General features: G+C 33.9%; 1 long non-coding RNA gene across 1 annotated transcript in view; it reads right to left on the bottom strand.

Annotated features, from left to right (window-relative positions):
• Positions 1-883: 883 nt before the first annotated feature.
• LOC141553336 (uncharacterized) overlaps positions 884-6,000 on the bottom strand; it is an 82,553-nt gene continuing 77,436 nt past the window's right edge. Inside the window, exons 2-3 of the long non-coding RNA XR_012485406.1 lie at positions 1,502-1,649; positions 884-1,037 (exon numbers count right to left, since the gene is read on the bottom strand). This is a non-coding gene — a long non-coding RNA (uncharacterized LOC141553336). The remainder of the gene's footprint in view (positions 1,038-1,501; positions 1,650-6,000) is intronic.

The following is a 6,000-nucleotide window of genomic DNA, read 5'->3' as shown; positions in this document are numbered from 1 at the left end:
TATAACTTCAGAATCCAATTCCCACTGTGCAACAAGAAATTTGATTTTACACACATATATTGTATCTAGGATATACTGTAACGCATTTAATATGTATGGAATTGCCTGTCATCAAGGGGAGGGAGTAGAGGGAGGGAGGGGAAAATTTGAAAAAAAAAGTGAATACAAGGGATAATGTTGTAAAAAAAATTACCCATGCATTACTGTCAAAAAAATATATAATTATAAAATAAAAAAGAAAAAAAATCATATTTTATTATCTTAAAGTTTTCAGAATCCTAAAACTTGTGTGACCTTCATTATCAGAATATAGTTGAGAATCCCAAGTCTGTAAAAATAAATAAGTAAAAGAGTAATTGGAAATTTGCTATCCTCCCAATTTATTAATGTACTTTCTGCATTGATAGAGAGACAATAATAAGTTAGAACAAGTGTACCTTTATTTGGTAAGCCCAGATTTGAAGCAACAGAAAAGAAGATTTTAACAAACAGTGACTTTGGGATTTTATCCTGTTTTGTCCAGTGGGAAAAAGGAAGTAGGAAAGAGAGAAAGGAGATGGTAGTCTTTTCTCCTCAGTAGTACTTTAGTTTGAGGGTAGCTGGATGGAACAGTGGATAGAATGTCAGACCTGAATTCAGGAAGGCTGCTCTGTCTTCAGATACTTATTAGCTATGTGACCCTGGACGAGTCAACCAATCCTGTTTGCCTCAGTTTTCTTATCTATTATATGAGCTGGAAATAGCAAACCACTTCAGTATCTTTCCCAAGAAAATCCCAAACAAGGTTAGGAAGAATTAAACATAACCAATAACTGAATAAAAACTGCAACAGTACTTTAGTTAAGAATATAGAGCTATTAACAGAAGTTTACAGCAGCTCAACTTTTATTATTGTTCTAATGCAGAAAGACTTCAATTATTACTTTTGCAGAAGCCACTCACTCTCTGGGTTTCCTTCACAGATGAATTCCAACTTCTTTGGCTGGTATAACCATGCCCTATTTGGTTCAAATCTTGTGATGTTTTCTCATCTAGAACTAGAGAAAGAATTGATGCTGTTTGAGTGGTCTAGATTAGTGGATATAAGAGAGTTGTTAAGAATCCTCTTTAAATCGGTTACAGGTTTTAGGAGTGAAAGAATTCATTCATTCCCAAATTATTAGTTGAAAATGAAAGTTTATTGTTACAGAGAAATCAGTTTACCAAGAGTCTGACTTCTATAGTGGTAGATCTATGGAAAATGGAGTTTTGCATTCTCAGTGCATTCCACTGAGAACTGGACAGAAGGTCCTGGCAGCGAAGGGGGCTACCAAAGTCCATCTGCAAAGACTTTAGTTGATGGAAGCTGTTATATTGAGTGTCTTGGTGGGGGCTGGGACAACCCAAGCACCCACTAGCTGGGGAGTAGTGGGTGGAGTCCCAATTTGGCTCATCTACAAGTTGGGTTTCAGCTTGAGCTAGAATTTAAATTGAATGAGTTTAAGGACTGAACCAACCCCACCTAGATAACAGAATGAAACTGTCTTGTTTCCCTCAGGAGGGGTCCCCCACTGAGGTAGAGTTGAAGGAGATTTTCTTCTTCAAGGATTTTTAGAGATTCTGGTCCCTTCTTCAAAATGATGTATCTTCAAAGCATGGAACTGCATTTCCTAGGAGATTGGTAGAAGATTTAAATGTTCTGTTAGGTTAAAAAAAAATTAACCAAATACATATTAATAAAATATCTGTGTGTGTGTGTGTTTTACCATCCTTTGGTATCCAAAAAGCTCAAATAATTAAGAGTTATCAATAGCTTCTCAAAATGTTGTTTCCTTTTTCCTTTAAGAACATCTAATTGTGGAATTGAAATCTGATCACCTATATTCAAGTTGATTCTATCTACCTAAAGTTAACTCTTTTTCCTTTATTCCTGAAAGCCTAAATTTCACTTCTCTCTCTTCCCCACTGCATCTTCCACATCATCTTCACAAATCACAAGCCTTTCTGTGCTATTCTACTCAAAATGTTCCTATTGCTTCTAGATAAAATCCAAACTCATCAGTCTGGCAATTAAATCCCTTTGCAATATAGCTTCATGTTGCTTTTTCATATTTTTATACATAATTATTTTTTCACATATTCTACATTCCATCCATATTGGCCTACCTGTTGTTCACTCAATTTGGAATTCAATGTTCCTACTCAATGTCTCTACCTAGATTTTCCTTTATACTTCTTCACAATCCTTACCTTATCTCTGCTCAGAATCCACCTCCTACAGGGATTTTTTGATCAGGAGGAAAATTGTTTCTTTGTTCTTTGTTCCCTAACACCTAGAATCAATCTTACTCATTTCTTTAAAAATTTCAATTATTGTTTTCAATAAATTCTCTTGATTTGAAAAGTCATCAGTGTTGATAAACAGTTGAACTCTCTATTACTTGAATAGCTTTTGAGAATTTCTGCTGTCAAAATTATCAATATCTTTTATCTATCCTAATGATGATAGCTAATACTTGCTATCATAAAGCCATAAATATCATTCAAATAATATCTCAGATGCTATCTCTTAAACAAGGCTTTTCTTTCTCTCCTTCCCCACTCCTCATCATTATTGGATGCTCCCTCTGGAAATTATTTCCTATTTACTTTGTAGTATTGTTGAGGAGTGAGACATCCCAACAGTGACTGGGAGTTCCTAGGCATGTCCAGGTTTTGCAAAATAATTCACAGACTCAGTCTCCATATTGGGTTTTGGCAAAAAAAAAAAAAAAAAAAAAAAAAAAAGTTTTATTGACACAGCCATTCTTTCACAGTAGGCTAGGATCCTAATTAGAAAGATATTAAAGACTGAAGAGACAGGTTTTAATTTTATTTAATCTCCTGTGGTCTGAGAGTAGGGAGCAATCTCCAGAAGAATTTAGGGAGTAATCTCCAGGTCAATAATATCCAAGTGAATTGAAGATGGGGATTATTTTTGGAGTTTCCCCAGGCCAGGTAAAAGGGTGGGGGAGAATATTTTAGGAATTTCCCTAGGCCAAGTAAAAGTGGGTGAGGGGTTGGCAGGAGATTTTCAGAGTTTTCTTACCAAGGCCCCTCACAAAGATCAGGGGACCAAGTCCTATTACTTCACTATACTTATCTGAACATTTTGTATGTTTCAGTAGAATGGATGTTTCTTGAAGACAGGAACTGTTTTGTTTTTGTCTGTATCTTCATTGTCAAGCATTTTAGCAGCTGGATATTACAGTGCATAGAGTGCTGTACCTGGAGTTTGGATGATATGAGTTCAAATACAGTCTCAGAGATTTTAACCATACTCAGCCTGTTTCTTCATCTATAAATATGAATAATATCTATTTCATGGAATTGTAAGGTATGTAAATGTAATATATGCAAAAATTTTTGCAACCCTTAAAGTTTTATTTTATAAATACAGTATCTTTATTAGGCATAGTAAATAATAAATGTTTAATTGAATTGACCCACCCTACTCTGAATGAGTTCAATTTGGTATTTTGTATATGCCCACATTGCATAGAAAATTCCAAAAGGCATAGTGCTGTTTTTTTCAGAATTTTGAAATATTTATCTAAATTTTAAAATTAAGAAATGTTTTCCTGAAAACTCCTCAGTCTATTGAGGGGAGTGAGGGAAAGGAAGCTGACTTCAGGTATTTCAAAACTGCCTGAGACATTTAGACTAAATCAGATGCTGATTCACAAAAATTGTGTTTTCTTTGAAATGCATAAACAAAGTAAAATTTTTTGATATCAAAATTCACCAACTCAAATTACCATCTTGTTTATGTGGATTAAGTCACTGACATGGATCCTGACAGTAGGTTCTTGTGGCTTGAGACTGTCACTTAAAATATAAGATAAGAATTATAATTGCCTTCTTTGAAAACTAATGAAATTTTCTAACACTATTATGCAAATATCATGTGATGAGATATAAAATCTACATTAAAAAACAGTCACTTTCCCATTGAAATAGAAAAGAAGATCTAACTATTTATAACTGTTATTTTTATTATAACATTTTATTCTTTTTTATTTCCATAAGATATAAAAGATTCTTGGTACAATAATACTTCATGAATATAAATGCATAGTTCACTAAAGTAATGGGTATTGATTGCTGACTATTCACAAACAAAACTACTGCTGAAGTCAGCCAGAGGACACTTCCATGCAATTTGAAGGGCCAATAGTGCCAATGAGTACTATGGTCAGGATTAATCAAATGAATGAATTTCTATCACTCCCTCAATACATTATTTTATTCTTTTGTTCATTCATTCACTCATTCATTCAGCAAATAACAGAACAAAATGCTAGGCACTGGAGTATAAATTTGTTTTAGATAAGACCTAATACCAGAACTCTTAGAGTTTATAAACTAGTAGAGGGATAAAATAAAGAGAGATAGATAACTATAAAGCATATCACAAATGCAATGGAGGAGGAAGAATATTTTAATATGAGGTTGAATGGATAAGGTTTCTGAAATTCCTTCATTTTCAGCTATGTTGGATTTCATTCTGTGGCTAATTGGTCATTTGACTTGCTTACCTCCTTGGGAGTAGGGTGGAGGTGGAGGAAGAACAGAAAGAAATAATCTGTGCTACATTTATAAAAGAAATCATGGAGGTTGGGGAGAGGGGAGCATATGTAGATATTAAAAATACAAAGGAAAAATTCTTATTTCCAGGGGACCAATCCAAAAAATCACAAAAGAGGAGGAAGGAGGAAGAAGAAAATTGATTGATTGAATCAGGTGTCATAAAGGGCTGTTCTCCAGTGATAAGAAGGAAAACAAAAATCACTTCAATCAACTGGTTTCATTTTGATTAGAGTTTAAAATCAAATTGTGAGAACAGTATGCTAACTACACACCCCAGAGTGAACTGATTAGTGCCATTTTTCTTTTTCTTTCCTCATTGCCAATCACTCATGGCCATGTAAAGTAAGTAAACAATATTTGTCAATAAAGATAATATCAGTCTTCTCACTATCTGGTAGACAATTCAATTTTCATGTAATTCTAGAAAGTCTTTTTGCCCTGAGATTTGCTCATTTTTTTTTCATGAATCTTCCAAGAATAATGGATTAGCATAATTGAAAAATTTTCTTAGATATTATCCCCTAAAATATTTTCAATGGAAAGATGGGAGAAAATGGGAAAATTCTCTCTCTCTCTCTCTCTCTCTCTCTCTCTCTCTCTCTCTCTCTCTCTCTCTCTCTCTCTCTCTCTCTCTCTCTCTCTCTCTCTCTCTTTCTCTCTCTCTCTCTCTCTCTCTCTCTCTCTCTCTCTCTCTCTCTCTCTCTCTCTCTCTTCCCCTTATATGTGTGTATGCTTACATAAATATAAATTTCTTCTTTTATTTTATATTTTATATATTTTTATATTTATGTATCCAAGGTCAGAATATCCATATATCTCTACTGAAGTAATAGGGAAAAAAAAAAAAAAAAGAAAAAAATAATAGTAATTTTTTAACTTTTTTTTTTCCCCTGAGGCAATTGGGGTTAAGTGATTTGTCCAGGGTCATACAGCTAGGAAGTGTTCCAACCAAATTTGAACTCAGGTTCTCCTGACTTCAGGGCTGGTGCTCTATGTACTGCACCACCTAGCTTCCCCAATAAAAGTAATTTTATTCAAACATACACATACTTTATTTCTGACTGTAATTTGTCTTTTAAGACAATTGAATCTTTCTCTCTCTCTCTCTCTCTCTCTCTCTCTCTCTCTCTCTCTCTCTCTCTCTCTCTCTCTCCTTTCTTTCTCTCTCTCTTTCTCTCTAATATCTTTTTATTTTTCAAAATACATGAAAAAGATAGTTTTCAATATATATCCTTGCAAAATGTGTTTTTCTGAACCTTCCTCCTTCCTCAGATAATAAGTAATCTAATATAGGTTAAACATGTGTAGTTCTTCCAAATGTATTTCCACAATTATATTGCACAAGAAAAAATAGATCAAAAGGGATGGGAGGGAAAGAAATGAGAAAGAAAA

Source organism: Sminthopsis crassicaudata, chromosome 2, assembly GCF_048593235.1.
Source record: "Sminthopsis crassicaudata isolate SCR6 chromosome 2, ASM4859323v1, whole genome shotgun sequence".
NCBI lineage: Eukaryota > Metazoa > Chordata > Mammalia > Dasyuromorphia > Dasyuridae > Sminthopsis > Sminthopsis crassicaudata.
This window is presented reverse-complemented; position numbering and strand designations above follow the sequence as displayed.